Consider the following 14,119-nt stretch of genomic DNA (forward strand, 5'->3'; position numbering starts at 1 on the left):
CCGTTTTTAATCAAGCTAAAAGAGCTATTTCAATTTCTTATGAGAATGAGTGCTAAGATGATCTGAAGTCTAGAATAATTTGAACGTCTAAATTTGCGCAATGTACTCTCCCTCTCCAGTAACTATTTTGCACGACTGTCCTCCATTAATCCTCCATTAATACTGCATTAATGATCTCAGTACTCATCAGCTATGACCATGCCCGTAGAGGGATGGCCTCTGTACATGCCCCAGCTGACAATCTTCACGTAGACTTGGCGTAGGAAATGAATTGGGAATAAAGTACAGAAACCGTGTGCAGAGTGAAATCCGCATTTCCTGAACTCGTTCACCTGAAGTGAGATGAATCCCTACTCACATACTGTTTGGGTTCGTCTGGGCATGGTTATTTTATCTTGGTTCTACCAAAACACAGGTTCTAAAGGGAACTTTGGGGGCAAGGGAGGTGCCGTGAGGCTGAAGTAGGGCTTCTCGTGAGACACCCTTCTTGTTGCTAGTCCTCGCGTTCTGTGGAGTGATCGGTTAACTCCGTATGACTTGCAAGTATGATGAAGATACAAATGAAAATTCCAAGTATTGGGGTGGCCTGGGTGGCTCAGGTCGGGTGAGCGCCCGACTCTTGATTTCAGCTCGGGTCGTGATCCCAAGGCTGTAGGATCGAGCCCTGCGTCAGGCTCCTCACTGAGTTTGGAGCCTGCTTGAGATTCTCTCTCCCTCTCTCTCTCTCTCTCCCTCTGCCCCTTTCCCATTTTCCGTCTCTCTCTCTCTCTCTCTAAGTATAAATAGATAATAAATTGATTTAAAAAAAATTTCTAGTTCCAAGTATTTACTCGCTCCTAGCCCAATGGACAGTAGTCTCCACAATAGTCAACAGCGTGCTAGTGTCTCCTATACCATGTGATGTCATCGTGAGGAGGCAATGAGAAAATACTCAGGAAAATGCCTAGCAGAGCACCTGGCATTTAGCAAGTGCTTGAGAGACGTCTGCTGGTTTGTTTTACTGTCCTTGCTAGAAAGAGGTCCAGTCAGTTGGGAGAACACTGTTACATGCATGGAATAGTAGGGCTTCTGTAGATAAAATTAAGTGCTAAAATCCCTGATATAGACAATAGAGGCGCAATTGAGCTCCATTAATCAGTCTGTTGACTATCTCCCGCACTACAGGTGCGGGGCTGAGCACCACGTGGGGACACAGGATGCACATGTCAGCATGTTGTTGGAAAGGCACAGCGGCCCTTCCGGGGCAGAATCGTCACCCAGTGCTTAAGGGATGTAAAATCTGCTTTCAAGGGTAATCGTTCAGTTACTGCTGTCAATTTTCCTCTCTCCGCCAAACCTTAGGAACATCGAGAGATGAACAGCAAAATAATGATGATGATGATGATAATTCTAGTTGCAAAAAGCCGTATTTCCTCTACAGAAATGCCAAACAGCTTTTGAAATCAATGTGCCCACCCCCTCCCCCCGATTTTATCTGCTGTGCAAACCCATAACACTAAAACATCTTAACTGATTTTATTTCTGCACTTTGTTAAAGTGATTTGATCCCAAGCTGGGACCTCATATGCCCAGCATTTAAGCCACAGAAAACTTTACCAGCCTGGTTTTGAACTTGCAGAAACAGTAGCTTTTAATGGCGATGCTAACAGACCCTTAAGTATAGCAACGTGAATGGCACCAGTAATAATAAATATGAGGAGTGACTCCCAAACCGAAGACGTGCAAATACTTACCCAGCTGCTCCAGAAATAGCAAGATAGAATTTAAAAAAAAAAAAAAGAAAGAAAGAAAAGGGAGAAAAGAAATTAAATGAAATGGATATTAGCTGGAAACATCTGTGTTCACCACAGAGCAAAATGCATATTCAGCAGCTAGTTTATTGGCTCTTTAGAGGATGTGAATGGTGCGTTGTAAATAATGACCCGCCTGTAATAAATTCCCAGTAAAAAAGAGAGGGGCCTCTGTGTGTTCCTCCTACAATTCACATTTCTGGGTCCCTGCTGTGAGTGATGATTCACAGCAGTCTCAAATTCCTGTTTTCAAAATGCTATTGTATACTCCAGGGCTTTCATTAAGTTTTACACTAGCTGGGGAAATTTAAAACTTGAGAGAGCGAGGAAAGCAGAGAGGAGATCTGCTCTCGCGGAGGCTGCGTTTAACACTCGGTCTGCGGCGGCGTTGATGGATGTGATCCGCGGGCGGGCCTCCCAATCCACCCCAACTGCCTCCCATCCTTCTTCCTTCTGGAAACCCATAACAAAAGGAGGGTGCAAGGATCAGTGACTTCCTTATGTGATGGGAAAGGAAACAGACGAGCTGGAAGATCTTCGCAGCTGAATTTTGAGAGGCGGTCTGGAAGGAACATGCAGAATAATAAGGGGCCGCATGGGGTGGGTTCTGGGGTTCAGCCCCTGCATCGGCCAGGGCTTGCGGGGTGGAAATGTACCCTGCACCTGCCCCGCAGAGTCCTGAGGTGTGCACCCCCCACGAAGACTTAGGGCTGCGCTGGCTCCACGTGCAAAACACAGCTGGTGAGTATGCACACTCAGCCAGGGCACGGTGCTTGGTGTGGTGGATCCTAATACTCACAGAACAAATGATCCAGGCTGGATGATAGGTTTCCTTTCAACGTGAGTATCAGGATAAAGAAATAAACGATCTCTTCCAGGTCTGCGAGTTTCTTTTATTGATTTTCATTTTCTCTCCCAAAAGTTTGGTGGGAACAATGACAGATTCACCACCTTGGTGGTTTTCTTACTGAGATGCGTTTGGCGTATAACATCATAGTGGTTTCAGGCGGACGACGTAAGGGTTCCAAATTTGCATAAATCGCGAAATGCGGTGAATTTCAAAGATGCGGGCGCACAGTGCTGTTGCCCGGCCTGTTGCCACCGACAGGACGGGACTAAGCTCCACGCCCAGCCATCCATCTGCAAGATAAGGTTTTATATTCTGTCTGGATCTTTCCTGGCCAAGTGGCTGTGGGACCATGCAAAGTGGCCTGATGAGAGGGCTTTTGGCAGTCAAAACCCTCCAGGCTCAGAGTACTCAGGAAGCAGGCTGTCTGTGGCTACCTCTGTTTGCCCTTCAGACGAACTGAGACTTCCGGAACAACGTCTGCAGAGCCGCTGATGCACAGGGGGCAGCCTACCAATATCCCGACCCCACCAATTCCTACAGAGGCCTCCCTGTGTCCCCCGGGGGAGCAGTCAACAAGGCCACATGAGGAGGGGGGGTTTCACTTAAGATAACTCAGAAGTGAGTTTATCAAGAGCTCCACATCCCACCAGGATGCCCAGGGTTCCCCAACAGATTGCAAACGCATTAAGACATTTTCTAGGGGCGCCTGGGTGGCGCAGTTGGTTAAGCGTCTGACTTCAGCCAGGTCACGATCTCGCGGTCCGTGAGTTCGAGCCCCGCGTCAGGCTCTGGGCTGATGGCTCAGAGCCTGGAGCCTGTTTCCGATTCTGTGTCTCCCTCTCTCTCTGCCCCTTGCCCATTCATGCTCTGTCTCTCTCTGTCCCAAAAATAAATAAACGTTGAAAAAAAAATTAAAAAAAAAAGATTTTCTAAAATAAAACACGGTCGGTCCATTTTCCGTGTGTTCTCCTCTTTGGTCTTTCCAAACAAACTGGTCCTTTCCAAATAAGCCAGCAGCTAGAACCATGGATGGCTTTCTTTCGAAAATACATTTCCGTCGAAGGTTTGAAACTTCTATATCGCTTCAAGTAATTCCAAAGTTTCTAGTAATTTTCCCCTCAAGGGGTATTTAGGATTTTGCAAGATAAGCTTACTGGTGAAGAAACCTTGGTGGTTAATGGCACAGCACGTCCTGTCTTTAGCGATCACAGAAGTGGACGTGCGTACCACTGGGACAGCCTCCGCCTCGCTATTCTGTCCTCCAGGCTCAGAAATGGCTTGAGGTGGGTCTTGGTGGCCTCAGCCCGCCTCCTTGGCTGACATGGTGCCCCTTGTGAAGGCCAGTTGAGGGAACTCCCAGGGGCAACTAGTCAGTGGCCTACGCTGACATCGAAACACTTCCATCGTTAACAAGAGGAGCATCGCTGTGAACATGAAGTAAAGAACTGAGGAAAGGTATTCGTATTCTGGAAAGAAGAAGGCAGATTCTGCATATTAGTTATGGAATCAATCAATCAACTTAAATCAGCCAACCCTCCCCGTGCACCGATTACACGCAGACGGCGTGCCAGGTTTTACGAGACAAGTCCAGATGAGTGAGGCTGGTCACCGCTAGTGATCCACTGTGAAACAAAGATGAGAGGGATACCAACAATAAAGGTAAGAGGGATGTAACGTAGAGCTTAGAATACTAAGCGAAATGCATAGAGTAAACCCAGGTACTCTCTGGATCCAAGGACACTAGAGCATCAATTCAATTTTTGCGTCTGGAAGGATGGTTGGGGAAGACAGAAAAGCAATATTGCGTCACATGGCAGGCGAGTCATAGCCCAGTGCCTCCAGAAAGTAGCCAAAGCTGAAAACTACCTCAAGAAGGGTTCTGATCCATTTGGAATAACAGATCCACGTTAGCTGTCTAAGGAAGTCAGAGGTGTTTTGGATACCGCCACACCCTTTGATTGAACATGCATGGATGTTATTCCCATGGGTGGGATAAACCATGCATGCTAACTAGAGATGTCTTATTGTTGGGTTCTGGAAGGACAGTCGGGGACCCTGGGAGGCCCACTCTGACCCATATAGCTGACCTCTCTCAGATCGTCGCATCACGGGCCTTTGCGGCCTTGGTCGTCACCAGAACAGACACGAAGGCAAGTGCATGTCACATGCGAAGCCAGCGGCCCAATTTTGAACGGTAAGTCCACTCAATATGGCACACGCTAAAACTTCTCAATGGCGCCTGTGGCCGTGAATTTCACACGTGCCACACATCAGTGCACTCATGGAAGTGTATCCCAGAAGCAAAACAGGAGAGTAAGCCCCTCTTCTGAGGGAGCTCAATCAACAAGTTTTATGAAGTCAGAAGGGAAAATAATGTCTTTGCAGAAGCCCAGTTGGGCACTAGCCCAGCATTGATACCTTTTCCAAGACCATACTTGTCTACAGACTCCTTGTGTCTACTGCACCTGTTAGATCACGTGTGCCACAGATCCACACCCCCCTTTGCTACCATAATGTCTACACCACTTCCATGTTTCAGAACGCGTCACGATTCTTTTCGTTAATTCCTAAATCAAAGTGGAGTTCGGGTGAACGGTACCTGCTTATGGATACATCAAGAAGGCTTGTTATTTAGTGTATTGCTAAAAGTAAAAATAAAACATGTTACAAACCACTGTGTGCAGAGTAAGTCCAATTCTATGCAAAGAAATCTATGCTTATATGCTCATTGAAATATAGAAGGATTTTATTTATTATCAGTGTTTTTCTCCAGATGATGATGTTATCAGTGATCATCTGGTTTTTAATTTATTGTCTTTTTCTTTGTTCTATAAGTTTTCTGCTCTGTGAGGTTGAAGATGTAACCTATATATTAGCAATTTTGTAAAAGGTAAAATTACACCAACAGATGGAAAAAGGACACATATTAAATATTTTATTTAACTCGATCAATGAGAGAACCGAGCAGGTATCATAACCAGTTCAAAGAAGAAATTGTAAAAACACAAATATTTAAGGAGTGATAGAATGTTGGAATAAATGTGCAAATGAAAGGAAAGCTGGTTTTTCCACACGGAAAAGGTGTAATTCAGTTGAACGTCCTTCGACAGAATTTGTGAGTCTATAGACAAGAATTATTTTGCCTTGCTCTCAGTCTCTACAGTTTGCAAGTTGTAAAATAATTCCCACAGAATCAAAATCAGATAACTCAGAGGCTTCTCCTGTAGACTTCGCTAGAGTCTAGGCAATCCAAAGTTTTCCACTAAAACACAAATTTTCCCCTACACTATTTAGTCCATTTCTCTCTCCAGAGCTTAAGTCTACCCCATCCCGAAGTAGGACCACTTGATAAGTATGTACTGAAAAAATGATTAAATGTATACCTTTCATAATTAGAATCATCTTATTTAAAGAACTTAATTTCCGTGCAGTCTTCTGTCTGCAGAGTGTATAGAGTTGGGAGATTAATAAATTTCCCCTCGCAGGACAGTTACAGCACTGTTGTGCAAGTTGTACACTGAACAGCCGTGAGGCATCATATTCATTGGAGTCCGTATAAATATTACTAACGTCTTTTGGAACGCAGTGCTCCGGGGTCAGGATAGAGGGTGGGGAGCAGAGGGGAAAAGAGAAGCTGAGAGCATAGCTCTCCTTCTGGAAGCAAGTTTCTTCTGCCGGCTCTGCGTAGGTTGGGGCGTCGCTGTTTATTTACTGCTGTATCCTCCCAGCACACAAACCAACCAGGAGCCAAGGTGAAGCAACGCAGAAAGAAGTTCCCAAGCGGCACAAGGAGAAACTTTTTCGGACAACCTTTTTAGGCCAGCAGGTTGTGTCTGAAAGAAAACGAAAACCAGACCATTGCTTTTTAAAGATCACTATCGCGGTGCCCCATTTGAGACACGGGGTCTGTTACTCACTTTTATTCGTCTTGAAGAAAAGCCATTTGCAGACGTGATGTTAAAAAGCGATCACTTCTTCAAGCATCCTACTTTTTGTAATGCGGTCAGCTTCCAATAGAATTCTTTTCCTTGGGATTCTATTTCGTGCCCTAGAAAGCCCGTGCTCCCCGAAAGCCCGTCCCCCAGGCACCTTTGGGCCCAATTAGTTCACCACCGGGTGGGAGCTTCAGTCCACGGTGACTGGTGACTGTCATTACCCCGCTTGTAAACCTCAGCTCCGCTGCTGCGAGTCTCCAAGGGCCCGTTGCACTGGGCAAAGACTGCAGGCCTGAGGCTTTGCGATGCCCTTATCCACCCAGAGGCCCGGCGCCCAGCACCCGGCTTCCCTCTCCGGCCTCTCGCCCTCCGAACCCACCAGATGCACTCCAGAGGGAGGTTCCAGCCAGAGAAACAATCCCCCTGCCGGTGGTGCCCAAGCCCGTGTGCCTCTGTCCCCGGGGTGTCTGCTCAGCTCCCCACCGCCCTGCCTGCCTCAACTTGGGGTGCAGCCCTCTCGGGGTCCCAATTGCCAGGAGGGATGAAGACACACTTACAAAGGGAGAGCTCCGCAACTTTGCCAAGGTTTACCGGCAAATCGGAAGACTTGGAATAGAAGTCTGATAAAGACAAGATCCGCTTTATTAGATTTCTTCCCCCGTTCCCCGTATTGACTTCCTTACCCTGCGCGGCAGTCCAAGCCCTCCCCACAGGCACAGACACGCGGAATCGGGGGCTCGGGGGAACCAGCAGGGGAAGCAGAGACGTGCACAATCGGGGGCTCTCCTCTGCCTGTCCACCCACCAGCTGGCAGAGTCGGTTTCCTCCAGAACAGCCTGCGTTTCGCCATCGGGAGTGAATGGCGGGTTTCAATCAGCCCAAGGGTGGGTCCGTGCGAAGCACTTAGCTAAACTCTGCAGATACCTGCTCAAATACCATGTTTTATACCATTACATTTATAGATACAGTTTCCCAGGAAAGTATTATCCCCTCACACGTAAACATAAACCCTGGGACGATGGCCCTAGGGGGACAAAGCCACAGGGACTGATTTTTTTTCCGTTGTGGCACTTGTCAGACCCCTGTGATACGTGGGGTTTGTTCTTCTTCTTTTTTTTTTAAATTTTTTTTTAATGTTTATTTATTTTTGACAGAGAGAGAGAGAGAGAGAGAGAGAGAGACAGAGCATGAGTGTGTGGGGGGGGGGCGGGGTAGGCAGAGAGAGGGGGGGACACAGAATCTGAAGCAGGCTCCAGGTTCCAAGGTGTCAGCACAGAGCCCAACTTGGGGCTCGAACCCGCAAATCGTGAGATCCTGACCTGAGCCGAAGCCGGACGCTTAACCGACTGAGCCACCCAGGTACCCCTACAATTGTTTTTTTAAGTGCAAAAATCCGCAAGAGGTTAAGACATCTTTTAATAGAGTTATTCTAGGGGCACCTGGATGGCTCAGTTGATTAAGCATCCGACTCTTGATTTTGACTTAGGTCATGATCTTGCGGCCGTGGGGTCGGGCTCTGTGCACTGAGTGAGGGGCTTGCTTGGGATTCCCTCTCTCCCTCTCTCTGTGCCCCTACCCCTACTTATGCTCTCTCTCTCTTTCTCAAAATAAATAAATAAATATTTAAAATAATAGTGTTATTCTAACTTGAGATGTCCGGAAGCATTGCAAGTAGGAAAACGAGTTTCGAGTGTACAAGAACCACTGTCAACACTGAGCTGACCTCAGGAAGGATTTCCAGGCTTCCTGGAGCCCATCTCCCCTGTTTGGCTACAGGAGCGCTCACTAGGACTGTCCCATCCCTGTCCCACTGTTCTCTGTTGGGAGAGGGTGAGCGGCACCTGGATTTGTAGGGAGCAGATCACCTGTCACAAGACCAAAAGGCCTTGAGTCTGGACCAGGAGTAGACCTCAAGCTTGATGCAGGGATGGGACTGGATTGCCGTGACCCTGGGGGTGGCAGGAGCATGTTCTGCACATGGCCTGCTGCTGTGACTGACCTCTAGAAGATTCCACTTCTAGATCTCAGTCTCCACCCCATGCTCCATCTGCCCTCGAGGCTCATGGGGCACCAACCACTCCCCTGTATCCCCATCCGCGTATGCCCTCACCCAGAGCAACTCCACATCTGAAATCCTAAATTCAGACGTCCTGCCCTCTGACCACAACCTTCTCTCCTTTTAGAGCATGTTCTCTGTCCCTCCTCGACCTGTTCCTAACGTCTCTAAAACCTCGACTTCCGTGACATGTTCTCCCCCCACTTTCTCTCCTGTGTGCCCGACACCCAGCACTTCGTCTGTTCAACCACCCACCAGTAAGCCAAACAGCCAATTTTAGATCAATCCAAACATCTCCTTTCTTTGTTCCTTTGCTGAACCCATTGAGAAGTGGGAGAGAGCTACCATCATAATAGGAGTCACTCCTGGTACAACTTCTCTGACCTCGACCACAACCTCCATGCGGCCTGATGCCTGTGTTTTGGGTCCGGAGACAGATACCAGCTCCCAGCGTGGAGAGGGGGGTTCTATAAAAAGAAGAGTTACCCAAACGGCTTACCTTTAGGCCTCAGAAGGAAGGAAAGGTAGTGTTAAATGGCTACAAAATCTCCCCCCAGATAAGTCCTCAATCAATAACTGTGATTGACTGACTGTCTTGGGCACACAACCATATTTGATTGGTCACCATCAACTCATTCTGGGTCCCCCCCCCTTCTCCTGAAGAGGAGGGACTTCAGTATCCATTCCGTATAACCACTTGGAGTTTCTACATATCTTTGAATAATCAAGTATCCATTGAGCAACTTCTGCAGACCTGATGCAATGCTGAGCATGAGCAAAATAGAAAAGAGGAAAACTTGTGGTCACAGACTTCAAAAGCTAATAATCCGGGTGGAGGGACAAAACCAACACCCTTAAAATAGCTGAAAAATAAATACAGGCAGCATCTGCGGAACCTACAGTGACTGAGATAGAAACCCAGAACTGGGAGGGACCGGTGCTGCATGGAGAGTCTTGGCGGGGCTTAGGAGGGTTAGGACGTGGGCTCACTTTTGAAGGAAGACTGCCGTGCAGATAACCAGAGGAGCCACAACTTCCCACCATGTGCATCCTGTTCTTCCAAGTGTAGCGTTGCCCCTCTTTGTGAATGTGGAACAGAATGCAGCAGCGGAAAGGTGTGACAGGGGCTTGGACGGACGATGGAATCCCCGGTCCTAATCTGGCTCTTGAAAAGTGCCTTCAGGATTCACATATAGCGTAGGACTCTGTTACCTTAGATTGTCTGCAAATTCTCCCTGCGGGGAGAGCAACTCTTTAGGCTATCCTCTGACGCTTCCCAAACTCACCCCTTTTGGCCACAAGATAGAACGTACATGAGGCCCCTCAGTTCAGACCCCAGGGAACTCACCTGTACCTAAGAGTTCTCCTGGTATCTCCTCGCACTCAAGGAAGGAGTCGAAGTGAGCCAGGGGATGGGGAAAAGGGTCTCTCAAGTCTCAGCCCCTCACATCCTCATGCATCACAGAGAGGAGCATGGGCTTGGTCAATCCCAAGGTCAATAGTGAAGGTCATCCCCAAAGCCAACAGAGAAGGGAGCTTCTGGTCTCTGTATCACAGTGAAATACCTCTGCTTTGGCCGGGCGGTCATACTACCTGCTGTGTTAGAGTAGATATAGTTAAGTTCCTTAGACACAGCATTATTTTTAAATACATCCTTTATCCTAAAATTTGTCCATGCTTAAAATAGAATATCATTGTACGCCTGAATGTTACGTTCTGCTAAAAGGGCAGAAAAGTACCCAGCATGAGTCACTTCCAATTCTTCAAATATTTGGGTAGGGGGCTTTTTCTCTCACTGATGCCACATTATGTTACAGCCTTTATTGAGTTATTTACAATACTGCCGTATTGATCAATATGGTCATTTTATTTTTGGAGTATCATCCACTTTTAAGCAAATGAGTACAAAGTATCATCAACATATGTGATAGTCCTTGTAGAAAACAAAAAAGTTATTTTTTCACAGTAGTTTGTAACTGTATAGTCACATTCTTGTTGTTTCGGTTTGCTTGGTTTTTGTTTGTCTAGCATTTCTGTGCATCTATTATTATTAAAAGTTTTAAAGAAATTCAGTATGACAAGAGAATAAAATTGGCAATTATAAGGGCAGGGATGATCGAAAATATTACAGTTACAACAAAAAAAAGAATGTGCTCAGCTCCCAAGTGTAGGGTGTAAGTGTCCGTGAAGATTGTGGCAAATGAAGTACATAACCTCCATAAAATGTGCTGTGTGTGGTATCACAATCTACAATATTGAGAGCCTCGGGAAAAAAGTTTATTGAAATAAGTTTTGAAGCTTTAGCAATTAAAATAGAAAAATAGTCGTATAAGACTGCGCGCTAACCAAATGTGCCACTGAAGGGTCAAACAAAAATAAAAAAGTAAAAATAAAAATGAATAGCAAAATAGTGACACGGGAATAGAGAAAGCAATAATCTTCATTTGGAAAATCTGTAATTATGTTAATTTTGCCACCTAAACGGGTAGTTCATTGTTGACATGGAAACCTGAAGTTTGGCCTTGGACCGTGCACGTACGGCATGCATCCAAGTAAGTCGTGTGTGTGTGTGTGTGTGTGTGTGTGTGCACATGCGTGTGTGTGATGGATGTGTCTACAGAGAGGTCTGGAACAGTCTTTATCTGGACATCCACAATGGTCATCTCAAAGTAGCAGAGTCTCGTGGGTGGTAGTTCTTGCCCTTTGCTTCTTTGTACAGTTTGTGTGTTTAACAAACATATTAAGGCTATTTTCAACAGAGGAAAAAATGAAGGTCCACAAAGTAACCTTCGGATAGTGTTTCCTGTCAGTTCCCATTTCTAGTTTGGGACATAGCTGTTGCTCTCACTGTATGAATTCCTTCTAGTGCTTCTGTTAGCAGGAAGGTCCCCGGGTACTGCTCTTCATGAGGCAAACTATGGCTTCAATAGCAACCACAACAAACTTGGAGATTTAATAGTGTGGCCTGCATGTAATTGTTCCAGAATTAGCTGAGGATTAATTTATTGCAATGTGTGATCATGCCTCTGGGCTTTTGAAGTGAATGGAAATGGGTCAACTGGAGTGGTTAAGAGGCGGGTTTTCTCTTTATACTCATGCGGTTGCCGTATGACCATATCTGCACTCTGTCCATGCAGTTCTCCATGGGTGCCAAGATCCAAGCTGTGGAAGATAACTCCTGGAGGAGAGGAGAGTGGTGAAGGAGAAAAGAAGAAAGGCAATGATAGGGTAAAACCCGAACCTCAAAGCCCATTCTGACTTGGGACACAGATGGATTTAGTCACTATTAATGATACGGCAAAATGGCACCACAAAAACAGACACTCAACAAAAGCAAGTATGTGCTATCTGTCATCGACTCCTAACTACCTACAACTTCCCCGGGCTGTGCTCTGCAGAAGGTTTCTCTGGGGAGGGCACAGGAGAGGGAAGAGGTCCAGCCTTGCTGTCCCCAGCAAGACAAGTCGTGCACCCTGGTATGACAATACTCCTGTCTGGACAGAAGGCTGCCTTTCTCCAATTTTCACCAATGTGAGAAGGAATCCCTTTCTAATTTTCCCACATGTACCTTAGGATTCAGCAGTCTTAATTCTACCATTTCTAGAACAACTCAATAGCAAAATAGGTGATGTAATAAACTAATCGTATAGGACAGCCTTTGTTTCTGTGATGAGGTAAAAGACTGCCTATTCTTACCCTGCATTGGCGATGGTGAATAGATAACAATAACACCCAACTTCAATGGAAGAAAACCACTTCTGTGGGTGGAAAATTTCTTTTGCCAGTAACTTAAGTTTTGCATTCAGTTATTTCAATCTTTTCCTTCTTTTTCACCGAAACTAGCGAGTATTTCTCTTTTCTCTCTGAACCCACTATAAAATTAGTATGTAATTAAAATAATCCCTCAAAAAGTGCAGGAGGAGGAAGTCATGGAAGAAAGAAAACTCGTGGGAAGGAAGTTAAGTTTCTGGCAGATAGACTGTCAGAATACCACTGTTCTGTGGAAAGCAAGCTCTGCTGGGCACACTTGCACGCAGGTTCATAGGAGAGCCCATAACCGTTGTGTAGGTAATATGACACGTGAGTGGATCCAGGGGGCAGTGAGCTGGAGGGGGGCCCATCCCTGTACTAATGGAAATTATTTTGTTATTGCAATGCTCGCCTCTTAAAAACACTAAATAATATTTTGTACTTTCTACACGAGTCCTTCGAACCAAATAATACTTAGATTTCTACTCAGGTGTCTCCAATTTCTTTCTGCTTTACAGGACTCCAAACTCGGTTTTGTAGCGTAAAATGAACATTGAGAAATTCTAAAGAGATCGTGGCATTAAGTAATAATGAGCTGGTTACTAGTAAGGATATAGGTGTTTCAGCTGACACTAAGTTCTGTTTTGATAACCAAGATAATATGAGCAGAAGATTATCCAGACATTTTCAGTTGGGAAAAAAAAAAAAAACTAACTTCTTGTCATGTATTTTGAAGTCTGTAGTTAGATAAAAGAAGTTATCTTACATAAAAATTATGATATACAAAACTAAAATCATTTTTGTTAAAGCAACATAGGAGTGCAACAGAGGGGCGGGTACTATAAAGAGGGTAATGAATAGTTTTAAATTTATGTGTAAGGAAAAGGAGAGAGCTCATCTTAGGTTCTTCCCCAAATAAGAGCACAAAAGTTTTAAGTGAATTTTTAAATATGCATTCAAAAACAATATATACCAATATTTTAGTGAGATCTTGCAGAAAATACAATGTGTGTAGACAGATCCAAAAGCTTCCATATGACTTTAACTTCTAGGTTGGAAATTGCATTTGGAATGATTTGTCAAACAAATTTCCAAGAACATTAAAACTCATGCAAGAAAGAAATTAATATCATGCATATCAGCATCACTTAAGAGATGCGTAGATCAGAGATTCGTTCTGGTGCCATGAAGGTCTGACTTTGACTTTCAGACGAGATGAGAGTGCGAGCCACACGATAAGACAGAAGTATGAACAGCTAATTTGTAAGGATTCCATCAGATTATAAATGCAACCTGCTGTAACGAGATGCATCCCCAAACTGGTTGCTCAGGGGTCTGCAGACCACAAAAAAAATATTTTTAATTCATCCATGTGTATACCATATCTGACAAAAAGGATATATCTTCATCCTTTATTTTCCAAAGACAATAGTGTTCTTTCTTCTTCCTAAAGCATAAATGAAGCCCGCGTTTTTGAATGGTCGAGAAGTGATTTCTCAGTTACATCAACAGCAGTGATGCATTTTAGTGCTTTTGCCGTTTACTTGTAGAATGTGCAATTGAGCATTGTCTAACAATATTAGTATACTGAAAATGACATTAATTCTTTTTCCCATTTGCACATGATTTCAGATACAGTCATGTGCATTCTCCCCCAAAAAGTGAAAAGACAGAGTGTAAAATCTGGATACATATTTATTTCATTAGAAAATATTCCAAACTGGTGCAGCCACTCTGG

The sequence above is a fragment of the Herpailurus yagouaroundi genome, unplaced genomic scaffold (genome assembly GCF_014898765.1).
Source record: "Herpailurus yagouaroundi ecotype Mexico unplaced genomic scaffold, PumYag 142, whole genome shotgun sequence".
Taxonomy (NCBI): Eukaryota; Metazoa; Chordata; class Mammalia; order Carnivora; family Felidae; genus Herpailurus; species Herpailurus yagouaroundi.